We start from the raw sequence: 19968 nt of genomic DNA on the forward strand, positions 1-19968 counted from the left end.
TGTGGCGTGCAGACTCTACGTATTTGCATGAATTTGTGGAATATTTGAATAGTAATATTTGGGGTATAGTATTTACTATTACATACAATCTCAATAGTATTGATTTTCTGGATGTTACGGTGTATAGGAATAATCACCACACTTTGAGTACCAAAACATACAGGAAATATCCACAGTACAATACCTTATTACATGCATCTAGTATGCATCTACGCCACACCATCAGTAACATACCAAAATCTCACTTTTTGAGAATTAAACGTATTTGTTCATCCCAGACAGACCTTGGGATAGCGAAACAGGATCTACAAAACAGATTCCTAGATAGAGGTTATCATCAATCCGACATAATATCAGCTAGTAGGTGGCCTGACAACCAAGATAGAAGTTAACTATTGGAGTATAAGAAACGTCAATCATCAGGTTCAGAGTCCTCATTAAGGTTTGTCACCACATATGGCAGAAATCATAATGTTATCAGAAACATTCTTGATTCAAACTGGAATATATTACTAGCAAATGATCATCTAAGAAACATCTTGGGCCTGAAATGCCAATCTTCGTATAGGCGGGGCAAGAACTTACGAGCCATGTTTTCACACTACAAACACAAAGAAAGTGGAGGTGCTACACATAAACAGTTGACATTATCTGGGGATGAACTTGTTGGAACTTTTCCATGTGATCATTGTGCATCTTGTAATCAAGTTAGTAAATTGAAACAGTTTACCAGTACCAACACAAGTAGGGTCTATGATATTAGAATTTTTGGTAACTGCAGTAGCACCTGGATTATCTATTTGGCTAAGTGTCAATGCTCAGCATTTTATGTCGGACAAATATCTCGTTCACTCAGAATTAGGATGGGTGAACATAAAAGTGACATAAAAAACAAGAAGGAAACCAATGCTCTGTATAGACACACATTTAAACATCATAATGCTAAGTTTATAGTCATTGATAAAATAATGGGAGATAGGAGTAACCAACAAGGGTGGCATAGTATCCTGAACCATAAAGAAAAGTATTGGATTATTCATCTGGGTGCCCATTTCCCCTGGGTTGAATGATCACTTATAATTTGCAAATTATCTAATATATAGAATATTATGGTTTGTACATAGTATATGTGTTTACATGTTAATGGACAAACTTGAAAATGTCTTTCAGACATATCAGTTTAAGTTTTATTGGACTAGGTATATTCTAAGTATGTTAATGGTACATATTATTGTAATTTGGATATGCTTTTGATTCAGGTTTCTGGTCAAGAAATGGGCTGTATACAGGCAGGACACTTCCTTTGTGACTAGTTAGTCCGATATATGTAATGATGTTAGCCTTAAAAAATGGCAACTTTGAATATTCAAAATATACTGGTCCATACGTATAATTACATTTTGTTTCTTTTATAACAGTCTGTTTTGATATCTATTTATGTGTATAATCTATAAGACTACTATCAAACACTTCATGTACAGGGATCTTATTTATTTATCCTATGGTTAGAATATAAAAGTCAGTACTTTTGACTGTAATATTTAGGTGGTGACGATACTCGTTGATTCACTGTTATGGGAAAACAGCCTTAGGGTTGGACCATACCATAATACTATTGGTGGATGGCATCTATAAATAGTAATGAGATTTAGGGATGTCTAATGTTTTTTCACTGATGAAGGCTACATAGCCGAAACTGGTATGATTTGTTACATTTTGCGGCATTAAATGCCTTTTTGAAATCCAGACTTTAATAAAAGAAGATTTAGCTACATATGCTGGCCTCTGGTGTTTCATTGGCTGTCAACAAAGACAGAGCAAGCCCTACTTTTCTTGATATGTTGCATATTTTTGAAAAAAGTTTTAGACTGCTTAATTTGCTAATGGAGAATGCTTATTTTATTAAATGCATGAGGTTAGGGATAGTTCCACAGGGGATTTATTGTATGAAATTCCCCAACAGACTAGACCCTCATTCCTCTTTTCACAAAGACCTTTGTGACATGTTTGCCCAGCATGCACTTGAACTGATTCAAGCATTGGCTAAACATAATAAGCATAATAAGTGAAATATTGATGGAAGTGAACACATTTAATAACACGCAAAAATATTTACAGTGGTCAGTTTATAGGAGTGATAAATTGTATGACTCTAATAAGAAAAGAAAAAATTAAAAAGATTGAAAGAGATCTTAAACAATATCCGTACAAATTGGCTTACCCAAATCCATGCTTCTGTTCATCATATATTTATCAATCAGGAAACGTATTTATTCACCAAGTTATATCTCATCCTTAAGATTGAACCCTTGAATAAAACTGAAGTGATAGACAGTTGAGAATTAGGAAACCTGACAAGGGTAGGGGGTTATTTTTGCTAGTATTGATTATACAAGTTCTATGTTCAAACTATTGCAGTATGAGGTATATTCACCAAGTTCTAGGAATATTAACATAGCTTTTAACCAAATAGATTTTTCCTTATTGAGGGTTGCTTGTTGCAAGGTACTATTTATCTTGCATTATAGGATTTCCTTAGGTATTCCAAGCCATTAATTCATACAATTTTATGGGATCCCTAAGGTTCTCAAAGATGTAGTGCACCTCCCATTTTAGGTTTATTGTCACAACAAGGAATGCCAATAACTTTCCCTTTGCGACCTGTACTGATCAAATTTTGAAACCTATCTTTCAAAATGCTATGCATAATATAAAGGATTCATGAGATTTCTTGACCAAATTAAGAGAGTGAACTATGTGAGGGAAAATCTATGCTTTCTGACTATAGATGTGGTTGATTTGTTTTCCTGTATTCCTCAGGAGTAGGGCAAAATCTATTTTCATTAAACAGTTATGGGTTGATATTTTCTATCTGCAAGAGAGATTAAGTTAACACTGGATTGTTTAGACGTAGTCTTATGAAATAAATTTATATTTTTAAAATGGAAGCTATTGCCTGTTTCAGGGCCTGGATTATGCCCCTATGATCATCATCCTAGTCTTGTGGAGCTGGTAGGAAAAAAATTGTTTTTGCATCTGAACATTAGAAATATTATAAGGCTTGAGATAGATATTTGGATGACATCTTGGCTTATGGAATGGTCCACAATTGGGTACCGAGAGGTTTATCTTTCTGAACCAAACTACTAAATTTCTTAAATTTATTCACCAATTTCACTAAGGAATCAACTATATGGACATTTACATTTCTAGCACTAATAGGAGTTTTAGTTCTAATATTTTTAGAAAACATACTTGTAGTAATTCATGCCTACAAATGTTCATACCCATTTGCAATGAAGAAAGGGCTAGTAAAAGGGCAATTTATTCAGTTAGCCTGAATGCTTTTTGAGGATCATAGTTACAACACGGAGAAAAACGAAGTTGGAACAAATGTTTTATGAAAGGGAATACCCTAGCAAACAGGTGAACAGCATCAGTAACCAAATTAATGACCTTGGAAAAACAAAACGTTGACCCCTTTTAGGTGTTAGAATGTGTCATTAGGACAGGAATCTATTGAACTAAGGAAGGTGGTTCTGTTATAGATTAGAGAAAATTTAGGGGGGCAGTTTTTGCAGTACACCTCGGGTAGTACAATGGTTAAAAAATTGGAAAATGAAGTAATAGTGCAGTTGGTAGGTAATAAACCTAAGTTTGCTTTCAAAGCAGGGAATAATTTAAAACAAATGTTGAAAATGAACAGTACGCCCAAGGTTTGGAGAAGTTACTAGGGTACACACAAATCTGGTGCCTGCTCACAGTTTAAATATATTTTGGTGATGAATTGTATTCACCTGAAAAAATTAGCAGTATTATTTTGCAATATGGTAATTGTAGAACTTGTAAACATGGGAAAGTGTTCCTCTTGTCTTTGTCCTTCATTTTACTTAAGGCAGACTGACAGAGCACTTAGGAAAAGACTATATGAACATACACATTTCAGGGGGGAAAAAATAACAATCCCCTATATAAACACAGTTTAGTATACAAGCATTTTATAAGGATCCTATTTGGTATATTGGAAATAGTAACCTCTGATCGGGAGGCGTAGGAAAACACTTTGGAATACAAAACATTTTTATGGCACATTAAATTAAATGCTGCTACAACCCCAGGGTTGAATGTCAGTGCGTCAATATTCTCCCTACTTAAGCTAAGAGCAGCCAAGTTATAAGGTTGTTTTTAAGTGTTAACATCAGTGAATGACAGTGTTTGCGTTTTTAATTTAGAATTGAACACTTTATGGTGAAGATTTTTATTTTTTTGATTGTTCAATAACTGGTAATTTTTTCTTCTTTTAAAATATTAACCTTTGTTGAATGAATATATATTGGTGGGCATGTTTTATTTTTCTATAAAATGGTGTCATAATTAATTCAGTTCTGATGAAGCACCTATATGTTTAAGGAATGAAAGCAATTAACTGATAAAGTGACAGACAAAACATTATTATATATAGTGGTCTCAAACTAATACGTGGGGCTGTTAAACTGATCAGTAATTTTGTCTCCCCTTAGTCATGTTTGATGTAGCAGGAGTGTGTGCTTGTCTGTTTTGGTTACTAGTTTTCATAGCACTAATACTAGTGTTTTTTTTTAAATATAACCCGCGGTGGTGGTGCTGCGGTAGCATTGTCGCCTCACAGTAAGACGCTGTCCGGTTCGATTCTCAGCTAGAGTGTCTTCTGCGTGGAGACATGCGTGAATGGGCGTAACTTCATTGAAGGTTGTGCATCAGGCCTGGCAAGCCGGTACGTAAAAATCAACTGCCAATTATTAGCGGGTCGGAGTTCCGCTGTGGCGACCCCTAACTGGGAAAAGCCGAAAGACACATACATTCAAGATCTTGACATCCCTACTCAAATCTTCTTAAAAACATTTCTCCTTCCGACCAGTTTCCAGATATACCATCAAAAAATACCTCAACAAATAAAAGCCTACTACAACCCTCCCCGATAATATACCTAGCTAACCTCTTAAAAGAGTAGCCAAGGCTATTGCACATCTAGTCTCAGTTCTGATAATCAATCCATATGTGAAAAGAAAGTCCCCCACAACTATGGAAAAAATTGTATTATTGTTCTGCACAAGGGCAAAAATCAATACAAATATTCAGACTATAACCCCACTGCAATTTTATCTTCCCTATCAAATATACAAGAAAAATGTATTCATCCAGAACTTTGACAATCTTATGCATAACCAGCTTCCATCTTCAATTGAACATGGCTTCTATCCTCCTCATGGCAGAATTACTGCTTTGCTGAATTTTTTTTTGCTCATTTTCTAACTCATCTCCTTCTCAACTGGACCTCAAAACTAGCCGTGTTTTTCACAGCAATTTACCAGACCATTTTAAAGTACTCCAGGTTCCAACAGGACTGGAAGAGAACCAAAAACCTATTTCCCCCATGCCACTCTCCCAGCCACCATACACATGGGGAGATCCCTCGAATATGAAGCCTTCATTTTACATAAAGCTGAAGTAGCTCCCTCTCCCTTCATTATACACAAGGACCCTAACCTAACTAGGTGTGTGTTTAGAAATTGAATGTGAGCAAAGGAAACTGGGGCATCCCCAACACATCATTAACTATTACACAATAAAGGCAACTACCACTCAGACACACACATGGCAATTGGTAGATTAACCTGGACACACCCCTTAACTTTGCTATCTATTGAGTGGATTTTCCTTTTTTGATCAGCACTATACAGCTCTTGGACTGCTTCCTTTTAAGATAGCAATAAAGGCTTTTAATGAATGATCACTCTCCAAAATTTTCTAACTGAGATTTTTGCTCATAGCAACTTTCTACTGTTTTAACCTCTTTGCCCATAGGTTCAGAGAACAGTCGCACTAATACTTTGGAACAGGGACATCAAACTGAGAGACCTGGCTCACTCAGATTACAGTTCCTAGCCATTTTTAACCCCTTTCCTTACAGGTTAGATGTGAGAATTTTATCCAAAGGTACGGCTCAGTACAGCTGCACAAGAAAGCTTAAGGTTGATGAGAAATGGACAGGTAGCTGAATGACGATCTACCAGGAAGAATGACCATCCCCAAAGGAAGGCAATTTAGAGTTTAACATGTATGCTTCCTAACACCTAATCTGGATTAGTTAATAAAATTTGCTTTAAGTTTTTTAATAAAGATTCTCTAATGTTTTAATAAAGATCTTATTATGTTTTCAATATTGAATAGACCCCTTAATATGACAGGTTAAGATCAGGTAAAACCTCACTGATTAAGATGATAAGAGTGAGTTAAGCAGGGTTTTTTGTTTATTCCTACCCTTTAGAAGGGCAAGTCTCACGCCACTGGGTCACTGCTTTTGTTGAGGATCTATTTTTCTTCTGGACCCCACTTACGGTCACAGCTGTAAAAGTGGACCCAAACATGATGAAACATCTATGGAGGATGTCTGGTTCCAAAATTTCCTCACCATCCCAGAACTCCAGCTAGATGAGGAAGCACAATAACCTCCACCAGTACAGGACCAAGCCAACAACCACCATTTTATTCTTCTGGAAAACCATCTAAGGAGGACATCTACCTCAAATGGGAAAATACTTGCCTAACCCAATGCAAATCAAAAAGCCTTATTCCTAAAGGACTGATAAAGCAACCACCAAGCAGGAGTGTGGATGAGAATCCACAAACCCAATGGAGCATAACACTTAGAGAGACCAGCTTTAAACTCAATCTCCTACTCCACCACAACCTACAAAATAAAAAATAAATAAATAAAAAAAGAAAAGAAAAAAAAAGACCACCATGGACATCAAGGCTTACATGGAAATTTGCAGTAGATCCTGTGACCATGAATAGATGATCTGAGAAAGGAAGATTTGCAAGTTCAAAAAGGACATCGCAAATGCAATAAAGGACCACTTTCCGTGACAAAACCTCCAGGAACTACATGACTGCTGCTTTACCAAGGGAAAAAAAACAGGATTTTCCAAAGGACCAGGGCACACTGGCATCACACCCAACAATTCACTAACCACCAACTCCCAGATGACTGGTAAAATTCAAATCAGACCACTCAGAGCAGCAGATGGACCACACCTCGAAGACCAGAGACCTGACAATGCTACCACAAGGGACACAATCCCAAGAACATTGGCAACCTCTAACCCTAACCTCCCTGAAGACCCAACATGAATGCAGAGACAGAACATGGCAAGGCAAATGAGACCTCCAGCACCTCTGACACCCACTGAACATGGACCACCCAGGGCAGAGGAAATGCAGCAGGGACAAGAACAGAACCACAGAAATCTGGAACCATTCAAGGAAACCACTAACTGAATCACAATGGAGTGTGCTCATGAAAGGCCTCACCTATGTAACCACAGCAGAGAGCAGATTTACCACACACCATCAACAACCTGAGATTATTCACCAGAAAGCTACAACTAAAGCTGCACTTTCATAACAAAAAAGACCTGGAGATTGTCACCCATGCCATCAGATCAGCATCCTGGAAGAAGCCTAGCAATTTTTGCCCACTCCCAACCCGGTCATTACAGCATTCCAAGAGAAATGCAAGGCAGACTTGAGGAAACGTCTCAACAAACCACTGAGGATGAGGATAAACAACATCAGCATAGAGGAATTCATGGTGCTAAGAGAGTTAAGCCAAGACATATCACGACAGATACTGAAAGCAGAGCAGGGTGGAGGAATCCTGGTCACCATTACTTAAGCATGCAACCTCAATAATAAAAACATACTTTAGGACAGAAGCTTTTATGACCCTACCAACTTGGACCACATTCACTCTGCATACAGTGAGATTTCTACCAGCCTTGAGGAACTACACCAAGAGGGGCTTGTCAGCGGAAAAGTGGCACACTTCCTTATAGTACTGTTCCCCAGGCTTCTGCAATTCTTTGAGATACCTAAACCCCACAAGAAACTTCTGGACCCATCCTATAGACTTGGTGGTAGTGAGCACTGGATCACTGAAACAATGTCTATTTATCTGGGCTTTAAAATCAAACCCTTAGCAGAAAACAACCCCACTTATATCCTTGATTCAATGGACATTTTGGACAAAATCAAGAATGTGTTCCTTAGGACTCACTCCATGTTGGTCACCTTCAACGTGGAATTTATCTACACTGTCCTGCTGCATGACCTCTGCATCAAAGCAGTGGTGGAGGCTTACAGCAATGACTAGGCAGCCCTACCAGGAGAGATTGAACTTTTAGGTAGATTGCTATCTCTGCTATTGGGGAAAATATTTCCCGGATCAATAATTCCTACTACAAACAATCCACTGGGATAGCAATGGGGACAGCTATGGCCCCAAGTCTAGCAAACACTGCCCTTAGGAAGTGGGAAGTAGAGACAGTGAACAATTCACCATTTTTAAAAAACATTTGATGTTATTACCAATTCACAGACAATGTATATTGTTTGGAATGGGGGTCATTATCGACTGCAACAGTTTTTGGATCACATCAATTCCTCCACCTCTTTTGTCCCCTTTAGATCTAAAAACAGCCAGGTAAATGTGGAATTTTTGGACTTCCTGATTAGGAATACCACAGACCAGCACAATCTAACATGACTTGTATATCACAAACTCAGCAGGTTCATCATGCTTTTACATGCCAAAAACATGCATCCCTTACGACTGAAGAAAAATGTCAAAATTACAAGGATTAAAGGTAGCCAGAGGGTCATGGGAACTATGGGATTTTCTCAAAAACATCCGTGAACTCTAAAGGGATTTTATGGCTAGAGGCTACATCAGCAGACTACTCCATGACATCCACACCCAATTGACCAGAAGGCCCAAGGTAACCCCAGATCGTACACCAGACAATAAAACCCCAGTTCCCATGATCACAACAACCAATTTGAACTGAGCATGACTTTGCACTACTCACTGGACTACCGAGACATCCAGAAAATCAGACACAACTGGTTTATTATCACAAGAAACAGGCCTTTTGGACATATATTTCCTACCAGTCCCAGCTAAAAAGCTAGAAGGGGAAGGAACATAATGGACCACCTCTAGAAGACTAGAACACCCACAGAAGGAGGGGCACCCCTGCAGCTCCCCACCCTGACATTACTGCACCTACGAGTGGCAAAGTTTTTTTCTACCCGAATAAGCAGAAGCTTTTTTTTTTTTTTTTAACACATCTGTCCTGGAGGGGGCCTGCAACACTGAGGGAGTTGTGTACTGTGCCAAGTGTACCAGGTATAATGCATTCTATGTTGGAAAGACCGTCATCCAACTCATGACCAGGTTAGCTAAACATCTCCATGAGCTTCACTATTTGAACAAGACTAACCCCCCTCACTCTACATGCAATTTCGCACTCCAAGCACAACAAGTTTACCTTCCACATCCTGGACCATATTGTTAGGTTCCACTCAGCAGCAACTACAACGATCAGCTAGAGAAGAGAATTGATCTGGCAAATCCAGCTCAGAGCAAGGAAACATCCAGAGCTCAATAACATGGAATCCATCATACCAGTTCTGAACCTTAGGAAACTGGACCACAAGAATTTCTATTGAACCTTCCCATTAACGGACTTCCATCTTGGGACTCCTAATGGACTAACCAAACAGGTTTTTCTGGACCATGTAAAATTCCTGAAAAGCTTTTTATTTACAGGTCATCACAATTCTTTAGATTGTATTCAGTTTATTTTTGTATTAACACCCCTTTCTCTAATAATGCTTTCATACATGGTTTTGAGTTTGAGCATTGTTAGTAGTCTTTAGTGTTCCTGCTTCAGTCACACTCTCTCCCCCACACTTCATTTTTCTAAAATATATATGATGATACAATATAGCTAAATCACTCACTAGTGCTCAAAAATTAAGACATTTTTGTTTTTTGCAATGGATTTTGTTAGACCAGGTCCTTTCTGCAGTGATATTACCATTTCAGAGGTTAAGGAATCCAACTGTCAGATGATATTGCAAGCTGATAAGTTGCCTTGCCTTAATGGCAGTATTAATATTAAATGATTTAAAACTTGTGTAATTTTTAACCTTTGTCTAAGTTGTGATTTCATAATTTTTGCATTTACCCGAGGAATATATAAATACATACATGTACATTTTGTATGTTTAGTTTTCATTTTAATGAGTTACTTAATATTTAATTGTAACAAGTACTGTGTTATGTATTCTTATTTGTTGTAAATAAGGGGAGTGTGCTGTGATTTTCTTTAGCACTGATGTTCATGTGATTAAATGATGAATAAAAATGCTTAGCTTACACTCCTTGTGTTTTGAGTGTTTTTTACTTTGCTGTTTGATTAACTCCATATTGTTGGATTTCTACTTGGTTGTTCATTATTTCCTGTTAGTTTTTGTTTTGTTCATTGTGCTTGAGGATCTTTCTGACATTTATTTCATTTATATTTACACTTACTTTCCTACATAGTCATTAAATAGTTTAATCAAACATGCAATGTATTGTATGGACAATTTTATGATGGTAGAAAGAGAAAGTCTAAACTCATGGATTTTCATTTACAAAGTTTTCAGGTAAATGCTACAGGAGGAGGCAAAGGAAAACAGGAGGTCTCACCATCCAGCACTTCAAAATCTTAGACTCCTCCACCTTCAAATACCCCCCACCTGCACAAGAAGATGTTAGCAAACTTGTGCTGTAACTGTGGGTGAGATAGACAATGAAGATAAACTGCCAAGTGTTGACCCAGCATCTGACAATGGTACCAGGCCACAAAAGACGCAGGAGCTAGGGTAGCTCCAACACAAACTCCAAGCCCTCCATCATATAATACCCAATGGTGGTTAGGTCAGGTCAAAGTACAACCAGTTGAAAACTGGCTCAAGGAAAATTCAAACACAAAATACCCTTGGACCTGTATGTTTTTCTGTCAGTATATCAGGAGAGGGCCTGGTGAAAACAGTAAAAAAACAGACACTTCAGAGATAATGGAGCTTTGAGATTCTATATCTATCTTAAGTGGTACAATGAGGAACTGTCTGACCATTTTATCTGACATTATCCATGGGATCCACAATAAAGCATAATGCTTACCTATTCAGCACATCAGCCCCATTAAGTTTATTTGGTAGTCATTTGCTATGCAATGTTGACTATACTGAAAACAGCCTGTTTTCAGACATGCCTGTTAAATCAGAATGGTCAACAAAGCAAGATTTGATTATAGCAGTCTTTGACATCAATAAATGTCTTCGCCTTCATTGACTGCAAAGGATGAAAAAATACTAAATAAACAATGCACTTGACAGCTTTAAACGTCTGTGACTTTTATTCGATGGAGCCCCCAGAAGTCTGGGAATCCCCTTTCACCAGTACCTCAGTATCACAGTTAAAACCAGAAGTTGCATAAGTTATCTTATGCCCGGTTACACACAAACTGCTAGTTCTACAGTATTTGGATTGCCTATGGGTCACTGTGGTATTTTGTTTACTTGGGCTTTCTGTACCTAACTTCACTATTTTGATTTTATGGTTTTAGTTTGAATGTTTGAATTATAATCTTAAATTAACATCTAACAAAACTCATTGCAAAAGTAATATTAGTATGTTGTTCCCATACAAAATGTAAATCTATTTGATATGTGGATAGAGTGTAAGTGCATGCTAAGATGGGGTACAATTGGAAAGGCGCACCTATTTTTTAGGCAGGTAATTCCAGAAGTTCAACATATGTAACTGTTGCCAAAGGGGAAAAATCCATCATGTGAGATCCATATCTAATCAACAATGGAGAAGGTACCATGATACAAGTATGCATCATCAGTCAAACTGAATTGGGAGTGTCAAAGACTTTGACATTAACTTTCCTGGGAGTGGAAAATTTCCTTGGCATGGGGCTACAAAGGTAATATACAGGAATTGGACATAGTATCAAAATTGTTAGAATTTTTGAGTAATATAGACCTTGAAAATATTGACAGTTTTGAAATAACTGCAACACAACACTGTTACAAAACAGAATGGCACTGGACTACACATTGATATCAAGAGGGACATGCATACTAGTATAGACGAAATGTGCTTACATCATAGATAATGAACAATAACTCAGAAGTCAGATAAAAATAATAATGGAGGTGGCAAATCTTACACTTGCAGAAGTCACTGTTAGCTTCTTGGTGTCTTGGTTATTCTTTGAATGGAATGGCAAAGTACTGGGTTTCTTTGTTCTTTTTGGAATCATTTTGATGGATACCAGTATTCTAATTTTTACATTAGAATTACTTCATAAAAATGTTTACCATTCTTGCAAACATAACAAAAACTTTATGTGTTGAACATAATTTGAGCATGAATGATAGATATTATAGTGAATAAAAATGTAACACCTCATGGTGTCAAAGGGGAGGGAGGTGGTGTGGTAAAACAAAAAGGATGGAAGCTGGAAGCCATAAAAACAGGTGTCAAAGTGCATTATCGCCTCTCATTGTTTAGTAAGTGGCAAGTCAATTCATCATATGAAAATAAAACTTAAGCCATAAAAGCTTTACTAGAAAGTCTCACCCAGACTCTGCTACACTTTGCTGTGAGGGAAAGGTTAGTTTACTTTTTATCTGTTGTATTTTGTATTACTTTATTGCCTTTTTCTATTTTGAATACTGTGATTGGTTTTCTTTAGCTTGCATTTTACTTGTATTCTGCTTTTAACTGCATATTAAAACTTGAAAAGAGACCACAGCTCGGTCTCTTGAGTTAAGCAGAAATAATTTTTCGCACCCTCCCACCCAGTTACTGCTGTGTTCTTAAAACCCACTGTCTTTCTAGTTGCCTGCCCCTTATGTTAATTTTACCATGCATCTCATTTCCTCTGCTTTTACTGATTTGTGTGAGTAAGCACAAAATTATCATTTTGTGAAATCACTCCCCTTCAACTATTTAAATTTACTAAAGAAAAAACAGATCAAACCACTGGTTCAAAAACAACTTGAACCTGAAGCAGCTCACTTTAGATCTCCCAATGACTATATCAGACCGTTAAGAAAATTTTAAAAAGTTGTTAATTTATTATTAAGCGTTCTGTTCAAAATCACTTTTCGAGTACACCTTACTCCACTTCATCAGATAAAATAATGTAATAACCATTTCTGAACATAGACACTCTGTTTAAACTCCTTCCATGGTCACATGTACACAATAAAAGCATTGTTATTGGCTAGATATTGAAACAACAACTTACTTATTTAAAAGTTAGTTACATTGCTACATTAGTATTAATGTCAACACTGTTACCTTCCAAACTCAAAACTCAAATTTATACCGCAATTTAAGAGCACACTAAGTGCACAAATACATACTGAAGAATGTATATATATATATATATATATATATATATATATATATATATATAAATAAACTCCTTCCATACAATATGAATATAAAATATAAGCATAAAAATATATAAAAGTAAAAAGCCCTTATCCATTGTTCAAGGCATCAACCAACTACTCTATTGTCTAAAAAACCTCTCAAACAATCGGCAACATACTCTGAACTACCCTAGCCGCTTTGTTACATTTAAGTATTTACATCGATTTGATTAGTTCGGTTTTACTTTATTTTGTTTTACATAAACTTAGAACCTAGTAATGTAAATACTTATAAAAAACTTGCCTAATAACGTTGTGCAGTTAAAGTAAGTGCAGAACATACAAATACATTAATTCAATTTAATTATGTTATTGTTGTTCTACTGTATACTCTATTGTCCTTAATTTGATTTATGTACATATTACGATCTCTATCAGGGTCATATGAGACTATATGAAGGTAATACATGTGCGTACTCATAGAAAGTTTTTTCTAAGTATTTACATGTATTTACATCACTAGGTTCTAAGTTTATGTAAAACAAAACAAAATAAAGTAAAAACGAACAAATCAAATCGATGTAAATACTTAAATGTAACAAAACGGCTAGGGTAGTTCAGAGTATGTTGCCGATTGAGAGGTTTTTTAGACAATAAAGTAGAGTAGTTGGTTGATGTCTTGAACAATGGATAAGGGCTTTTTACTTTTATATATTTTTATGCTTATATTTTATATTCATATTGTATGGAAGGAGTTTATATATATATATATATATATATATTCTTCAGTATGTATTTATGCACTTAGTGTGCTCTTAAATTGCGGTATGAGTTTGAGTTTTAAGTTTGGAAGGTAACAGTGTTGACATTAATACAAATGTAACTAAGTTTTACATAATTAAGTGGTTGTTTCAACATCTAGCCAATAACAATGCTGTTTTTTGTGTACATGTGACCATGGAAGGACTTTTAATAGAGTGTCTATGTTCAGAAATGCTTATTACATTATTTTATCTGATGAAGTTGAGTAAGGTGTACTCGACAAAAAGTGATTTTGAACAGAACGCTTAATAATAAAACAACTTTTTAAAATTTTCTTAATGGTATGATATCGCCATTGGGAGATCTAACGTGAGCTGCTTCGGATTCAAGTTGTTTTTGAACTATTTAAATTTATTGTCCATCCTACTGCATTCCGTAGTACCAGAATACAAAAGTCACCACCCCCCTTCAATCTATCTTGTCGTTTTAAAAATATTGACTCTCCGCTAAAACTTAACCTTTTAGACAGGTAAACTTAAGTTAACTACTTTCACATCTAATTTCTCTAGTGCACACTGCAGTGTTTAGGATAAACCATTTTTTCATCTTACCTTTAAGCATCTATTGCAAGACCACTCATTATTGGAGAGCCCAAATTCTGCCTCTCAGTAGTTATCTTGGGATTAGTGCTTCTGTTTTCTCCTGGTGAGAGGAGGAGGAGTGTAGGTACATTATTTCCTGGAGACTGCTTATCAGAAATCTTAACTGCTTTATAGGTGACAGCTTGGAATCTGTGCTTATATTCTGTTCCTGGTGAGAGTAGGAGCAGAGTGCATTGATTCCGTACTCTTTCTGGTAGGAGTCCCTGTGACTAGCACTTGCTCTAAAACCTGCTGGAAAGCACTAGAAAGCCTGAAACTGATACAAGCACTCAACTCTCCTTGTTAATAAGGAGAAATTAATCATAGGCACTAAACAGACTATAACTGCTAAGTACCTTACCAAGGTAAGGGAAAAGAGCTCTTGCACGTTACAAAAAAAAAAAAAGCACCTAACCAGGCATGTCCAAGGGTCAGCTCCCGCTGATTTCTACTGTCCACCTGGTGAACCTGGGCATACTGGGGCAATGCAGCAATTGCTTCATGTACACAGACAACCCTCTCCTCCTACCACCCAACACTACAACCTGCGAGAGATGCACTTACGTAGCCAAACTGGAAGCAAAGCTCTCTCCAGCCAAGATTGTGCTAGACAATCAAGAGGAGAAGGTTAACACCCACACTACACCACAAACAACACATAGCCCTTCAAAACCCTCACAACCAACACCCCCACACAGCAACACTGATCCCACATAAGCGGAGGCCCTTAACATTAACCTGCCCAAGCAACAAGGATATGGGGACTCCGAATCAGCAGATTTCTGACTTCAAGAGGGTTTTGAAACAATTCAAAATGCTGCAGATGGACAACGCATTTCTAAAGAGGTCATTGGAATTGGAACAGGTACCGAAAGGGCTACGTGTTTTTAAATTACCCTTTGGGTTCCATGATGACAATGAACTGTTTGACGAACTCATTAAACTGTATGACAGAACAGGTTTAGACCTTGTTCGTCTTATTATTAGAAACAATAATAACAAGTTGAGTAACTTAATGTAGTGATAACTGAATTAGATAAAAGTATACGTAATGATTTGCTGTTTGAAGTTAACAAACAGACTGGACAATGTTTTGAAAGATTTGGACAATTTTGTTATGAAGGGGCTGGATTATAAAAACAAAAAACTTTGTAGGGATAGCAATGATTATACAAACAAAAGGGCTTATAACCATTTCAAAGAATATAAGAATTCTAAGCAGCAATAGGCTGGTGATAGGGTGGTTCCTATATATTTTAAAGGAGATGAACACCCCAACAGATTTAATGGGCCCAACTATACACATAATTCACATAGGACATAGTTGAACAAATGATAGTGTAGGACATAATGATAACGATAGTTTTTTTAGACGAACCTGCTCTGAGGAGATCAGAAAGGTTACGCGATCGATATCAAGGTCAACACCACAACAAATGCAATACAGGGAAGCTGTAGCTTACAGAAAAAACACTTATTATTAAGGGAAAGGGAAACAAACTCAGGAACTATTTTATTTAACAATCCTGTATTAAGTGAAGGTTGTGAATTAGCAACTAACAATGTTGTTGCAGAGAACAGTTGGCTATGTAAAAATGGGGACAAAGACTAAAATAATACAGAAGGTGTTGATTTTGAGAATATTTTAGAGGAAGATATACCCTCTTGTACAATTATACTAAATGGAGGTTTTACCATGTACAGCTATACTGGTACCAGTCTTGGTTCTGAATTTATTGCACTTTTTAAGAAAGGTTTTACGTTTGTTGCCACTTTTAAACATGACATAGGTAGATTACTTATTAATTTAAAAATGTATACAAGACTGTTAAATTTAAAAATGTTTTTTGCAAACCAGAAAAAAGATATAGAACCTGACTTAGAAAGGATGACTTTAAAAAGATCTAGTACATTTATACCACCGCAGAATCCTATCATATATTTATTTGAAACATTATGTGAATCACAATTGCGTAGATTGGTTAAAACATCCTTGATTAGAGAAGATAATCTTACTAGCACAGAAAGATTTTGTTTGAAAGAACTAACTACTAAGGACAAATATAGAGTTATGAAGCCTGATAAAGGTGGTGGGGTGGTAATCATGACTAAAACAGATTACATCAGTAGAATGACCAATATGTTAGAAGAGGACACTACCTATGAAAAAGTAACAAAATATGAAATGAATAAGGCTTATACAAAGATAGATTGGTTATTGTATGAATACCTGATGGAAGGAATGATAGACAAACAAGAATATGATTACTTTATTGTGGAGCATCCTATTGCTCCATCAATTTTTGGTATTCCAAAAACAAACAAATGTGTGAACAACCCACCTTTTAGGCTAATTGTTTCAGCCAAAGGTTCAAAATTAGAAGCTGTAGCTAGATATATTGACTATCATTGTAAAGATACTCTCAATCAATTCCCTCACATTATTAAGGACTCTTGGCATTGTCTAGACAAATTAAGAACATACAATATGAATAACCAATTTGAAGACATCACTATGGTTACCATAGACGTGATAAATTTATTTTCTGTCATACCACACAAGCTGGGTCTAGAAATGTTTGAGACAATTTTAGGTAGGCATAGTGGTTTGCACACTGTCAAGTGTAAATTATTAGTAGAAATGATGGAAATGGTGTTGCACAATAATTTTATGTATATGCAAGGTGAATACTATAGACAGCGTACAGGGGTAGCAATGGGGGCCAGATGTGCTCCCATTTACGCAAATTTAGTGCTAGCCCAGTGGGAGATTGAAAGTATTTTTTCATCTAGGTTCTGGACAAAAGTATCATTTTATGTCAGATACCTTGATGATATTTTAATTTTTGGAAGGGTGACAAAGATGAGCTAAATTAATTTGTATGCTACCTAGGTTCGTCTTCAACCTTTTTGAATTTTACAACCAAAATACATGAAGAGAAGTGTGAATATTTGGATATCACTATGTATTTTAACAAGCATATGGTTGAATCTATTATTTACCAAAAAAAACATATTCAAATTCCTACCTTCATTATGATAGCTGCCATCCATATTTTCAAAAAAAGAATCTAGTAAAAGGTCAGATGGTCAGACTATCACGTATTATTAGTGAAGATATCAATTTTATTCATGAACTAAAAGTAATATGTGATATGTTTTTAGATAGGGACTATCCACTAAAATTAGTAAATCAAGTGAATGATGAAATTATTAAGAAAAGAAATACTATATATAAACCAATTATAAAGGAAGGTCTAAATACTATGACTATAGAGAAGACAAACATCAACAAAACCAAAAAAGATGTTTTTATTCTACCATTTAATGATAATTCTGACACTATAGTCAAAATACTAAATGACACTTGGTTTAGTGTTTTTTCTAACAGAACAGAATACAATGAATTAATAGGGCTTTTTCCAAAGGTAACGTACAGTCGGGGCACTAATTTAAAAGAAATGATGGAAAATAACAACAGTAGTTATACATATACCATGTCAAAAATGAATAAGTGTGGTTTTAGTAAATGTTGTAAATTTGTGAATGATGGACCGTACACTATGGTGCAAGGATATGGGAGATCGTTGAAATGCCTAGGACACTGTAATTGTAATACCAAAATGGTGGTTTACTTGGCTACATGTGTTTCTTGTCCAGCATACTATGTAGGAAAAACCACCAGAAAATTGAGGGAGTGTATTCTCGAACACAATAGAGATATTAAAAATAAAATGATGGTGAATGCCCTATATGTACACAGCAGTAAATGTGAGAATTTTAAAAGATTTATATTCTTTGTAATTGATAGAATTCCCAATTATTGGGAGAAAGGAGGCGATTATAATAATTTGCTAGAAGCCAAAGAATGTTTGTGGCAGTTAAGACTTAATGCCAGTTTGTTACCGGGTATTAATGGGCATATTTCTATTTCAACTAGTAAAAAACGAAAGGTGAACCAGAAATCAGAGTCCCCAACAGTCCTTCCAAATAATGCAGAATATTACAGTCGATGACTGGAACAAAAATACCAGATGAGCAGGTTATACCAGATCCAACAGACAAGATTTATTAAAGCGCTTTTCGTTTGCTCAATGAGCAAACTTCTTCAGAATAAATTACACTCCATCATACTGCAGTATTTAAATACTAAATTGTCACCAATTAAGCACAATTAAGAACCAACAATTAATATCAATTAACATTTAAAAATACATAAAGATATAGTTGAATGCATTCCAGTAGTACAAAACATAAAATGCATTATATAAGTAAGATAAATTATGCATCCCTAATAATTTCTACATATATATATATACAACAAATATACTAATTATTAAAAAATATGTACCTTACATGTTTAATTCCAAAATTAATGGAAACCAAGAATACATACCTATCAGTGTATGAATAAGGATAGAACCAAAATCTCATAAAAAATGCCAAATCTATGAGGAAAATTCACATAAAAATTCCTTAACTACCATATACATAACAAACACTATTGTTATTCCTAACAAAAACAAGAAAGTAAGGAATGGAATTAAAAAATATATATGAATATTCTATAAAGAAAAATACCAGAGTTATATAAATAACGCTTAATCACATGGTTCTATCTTTTAAGGCTAGAAATGCTTAATAAACACGAAATAGAACATGTTTCATTTAAACCAGGGAAGTGATATGACTCCAACCTAATCTGCCAGTGCAATTCAAGTTCTAATAACTTTAAAGCAGTTGGACCACCCCTAATATCACAGACTGCCTGATCTATCCCAATGAATTTAAACTGGTGAGTGGGATAATCAAGAATATGCTTAGCAAGTGCATTAGTAACCTTATGCTTCCTTATAGCATACTGATGCTCGTAAATACGTTCTCTGAACCTACGTTCAGTTTTACCTACGTAGTAGGCTGGACAATTTTGACATTGTGCTAAATAAACAAGCATCCTTGAATTACAATTGAGTCTGTGTTTCAGCTTAAATTCATGCGTGTTAACTGTAAATCTGTTAGATTCAATTATATGTTTGCAGTAGTTACAAGAATGGCATTTGAACATGCCTGGGCATCTGGTAGGAGGTGGTTTCATCTCAAACCAAGATTTGAGGTTCCTAGCTTTCCGATATGTCACCTTCGGAGTTGAACCTAACTTCGACGACACCCCTGGATCTGCTCTAAACAAATGCCAATTCTTTTTAACAATAAACCACAAGCTAGCACAATCTACTGC

The sequence above is a fragment of the Protopterus annectens genome, chromosome 9.part0, assembly GCF_019279795.1.
Source record: "Protopterus annectens isolate FY-2018-M chromosome 9.part0, PAN1.0, whole genome shotgun sequence".
Lineage (NCBI taxonomy): Eukaryota > Metazoa > Chordata > Ceratodontiformes > Protopteridae > Protopterus > Protopterus annectens.